Source organism: Musca vetustissima, unplaced genomic scaffold (assembly GCF_032173495.1).
Source record: "Musca vetustissima isolate MV318-11 ecotype Yass unplaced genomic scaffold, APGP_CSIRO_Mvet_v1 utg75452, whole genome shotgun sequence".
Classification (NCBI taxonomy): Eukaryota; Metazoa; Arthropoda; class Insecta; order Diptera; family Muscidae; genus Musca; species Musca vetustissima.
The window spans coordinates 132,509-136,303 of NW_026877768.1; positions in this window are offsets into that span (position 1 = coordinate 132,509).

The following is a 3,795-nucleotide window of genomic DNA, read 5'->3' on the forward strand; positions in this document are numbered from 1 at the left end:
AATTTGTAATGCAACATTAATACGCAGCATTATTGAATAAATTATAAATTAGATACTTTTATATGCTTCTCCACTGTCGAGCGTTGTTGGCACAATACACCCTGATTTTCGAATAAATTCACGCATTGATGTGGGCAATGCTGTCACTTAGTGTCCTTTTGTTCTATGGAACACCCAAAGGATATATCCAAATGATGATGCAGTACATATGCGAGGGTTAAATGCTTAAGTTTAGGACAATATTCACAGAGGAAAAATTGAGTTAAATGAAGAATGTAATTTATTTCAAATTAATTTATGAATATTAATGACGATGACAAAAGTAATTTGCAATATAACTATTTGAACTATCATTGATATTCGAAAATTTTCCAAAATTGGGATAGTGAATAAATATTTCGAGGCGTTATCAAATACTGAACTAAAAAACTATGTTAGATATGTAGGTTAGGTTAGGTTGAAAAGAGGGGTGGATGATACCACCACATGTCCAACATGAGAAGGACATACACTTAAGCCATATGAGGCTTGTTGTGCGCTCGAGATGTGCGGAGATCAAGAATTAGTGAAGTGTATATTAATAAAGAAAAGCATTTGGGTTTGATTCCCTATGAATCTAGGAATTCCCTGTTTTTTTGCGAACTCCTGCAGTCTTTTCCATTCACACCCCACAGATCGCTTAGTCCGTGGAGAGTGTCATTTCTCAAGAATTGTCTCCGAAGGCATGTAAATACTGGGCAATGTCATAGAAAATGTTCCAGCGTTTCACTGTTTTCCCCACACGCTCTGCACTCGTTACTTCCTTCGAACCCAATCTTGAGTAGATGTGCCTTTAGGCCGAGGTGTCCCGTCAGAACTCCCGTCAGTCGGCTTATTTCTTTTTTGTTTAGCGTTAGAATTTGCTTAGTTTTGTCTTCACTTGGGTCACCGCATAAGATTTTGGTGATTTTTCCTGTCCCCTCAATATCCCAAGGGGTTTTGTGGGTCTCATGTGTCCATTCCATCATTTCATGGCGTGTTTCGCTAAAAGGTTCGGCGGTATACACCTCTATTGAGGGTAGTGCAATGGCACTCCTGGCTAGTTGATTTTATTTTGATTTGCTATCCCGTTGCCTATGATTCCTTGGTGACCCGGTACCCATATAATTCGTACAGGTCCTTATTGTGAGAAATTATTTATGGTTTTTATACATTCCAGTACAGTTTTGAATTTAACTGTTCTGGAAGATATTGCATTTATAGCTTGCTTGCTGTCCGTAATAATATTTACTGTATTTTGACTTTGGTTTGAAACTAACCAGTTAAGACACTCTTTTATAGCTTGAACCTCCGTCTGTAAGATCGTGCTGTGATCTGTAAAGCGAAGAGAAATTTCGGTACCCGGTTCTTCGATAAAAAGTCCCAGTCCAGTTTTTCCTCCTAGTCGAGAGCCATCCGTGTAGCAACAGTTACCAGGCGGCATCTGAACTAGTGTTCCGCTATTCCATTGTTCTCTATCTGGTATTATAGTTTCGCACCGTGTCACTACTCTCGTTTCGGGTATACGGTCTGAATCAAAGATATTGAAAGTCGACTCATTTGTTGCCTGTAAAATGTTTTTATGCGGTGTGTTGTGTCCGGTGTCTATCCACTCGTCCATTGCTTTAAGTCTTAAAGCTGCAACCGTCGCTATATATATAATATTGTCTCCAAAGCCCTAGTTGGTGTTGTACGCATTGCTCCACATATTCCTAGGCAACACGTTCTTTGCTCTTCTGCAGAAACACCAGCATCTTTGGGCCTTGTCAGCCCATTGCTGTATGTGGTCTTTCCATTTTAGTTTCTTGTCTAGAATTACTCCCAGATACTTAACTTTGTTTGATATGGCTATCGTTTTGTTTTGGAAGATGGACTCTTCGTACTTACCTATTTTTGTCTTCCTAGTAAAAAGACATATCTCCGTTTTGTCCGGATTTACGTTTAAGCCCCTCGGTTTTGCCCAATCGTATGCGATTTTTTGCACCATTTCGGCTTTCCTGCATAGTAAGTTTGGATTCTTTCCCCTAAGAAGTATTATAACGTCGTCTGCATAACAGACTGGTTCAAATGTTAGATATGTAAGTAGATTTGCCTATGTAGAAGCTATTTACATATGCCAGACCATACATACCCTGTTTTTATTTAAATTGTTACGCAGTGTTGGTCTCCATCACTTTATTAAAAGGTGTCCTCAATTATTAGAATTTTGTCAACACGAATTATATTTCCAATATAAACGGTCGAACCATAAATTTTCCCAAAAAGTCCCGCCTTTCAAAAGAATTTAGTCATGCTGCATAAAATATACGATAAAGGTACGCATACAACAGTTGTGCGTACGCAACTTCAGTACACATACAAACATTGTGACCAACCCACGTATGTCTGTTTTTCATATTAGACAAATATATTTTCATTCACACACACATTCACATATGTGGCTATGCCAATATCAGTACAATAAGTATCAGATGCCAATGAATTGTTCACAGGTGCTATGTACATGAATGACCTCTTTATAATTTGAACATCGTTTTGATTTCATCTCAATGCCATTTAATTGCATTCGCATTTTTTTTTTTTTTTTTTTTTTTTTTTGTTCGTTGTACGTATAATGCATTACATTTGATGAAATTAGCAAAAAAAATAATTAACATAATTATGAATAGGAAGGATGTGGCCAACAAAGCATTTCATTTTACCACAGCCATGGGCATGGCGACGTGCTGTACACAATCGCGAAAGGCATCACCTGGCACGTTCAATATCACAAATGAATGATTCGATGAGTATTTGATTATATTGAAATTAATTGGGAGCATTGAAAGCCAGTTTTGAATATTGTTCATTTTGGTAAAAGGCTGTTGCCAGAAGTGTACAGAAATCGAATAAAAATTTTATATATTGATATTATTAGTCGATTGATATCAGTGGGTCTGTCTGTCCATGTATAACGGAATGTGCAGGATGAATTTATTATCTGAATGAGAAATTTGAAACGTCGAATTTATTTAGCCGAAGGGAATTCATGAACGTTGGTTCAGACTTAGGTAAAGGATCCGAGTTGATATAGCTCCCATCCGGCATCATCTGATTTGATATAACTGTGTGTTTAGTCAAAAAATACCTTAAATCGGTTGGTACGGTTATATGGGGGCTATATCAAAACGTGGGCCCAGAGAACCCATTTTTCCGTAGCAATATTCGCTTTGAATACTAATGAGTTTATACCCGCGATGGGAGTCTGTACGCCAATTGCGTCGACCAGTGGACCGTAGTAGAGAGTGGGTGTAACAAGAGCGCCGTGAAAGTAAAGAAGAAAGTGAAACACAATAGTTTTCTTAATAATAACGCTGTGATACAAAATAACAAAAACATTTTCTGCTGTTCTAATGTACCAATTCTATTTAGTTGGAGTCCCTGGACCACGAAAATACCTTTGGTTTTTCTGGGTCATTTCGAAAATTAGCTTATTTGCGTTAGGTCCTTCGTATACTTATAATTAAAGCTTCTTCCTTGTTCCCCCACCCACTTCAGTACTTAATTACTAGACGTTGGTGTTGTCGTTAACTCTTTAACACTTATTAAATCTTTACTTTGTGATGAAATTAATAATAATGTCTACACATGCCATCATATTTATGTATGTGTGTGGTTACAATATTCTATGAGAATTACCCTGTCGTCAAATGGAAAACTATCTATGTATTTAGCGTAAATAGGATTTGCTGTAATACCATACAAACTTTAATGCGTTGTAATTTTTTAAATAAAAAA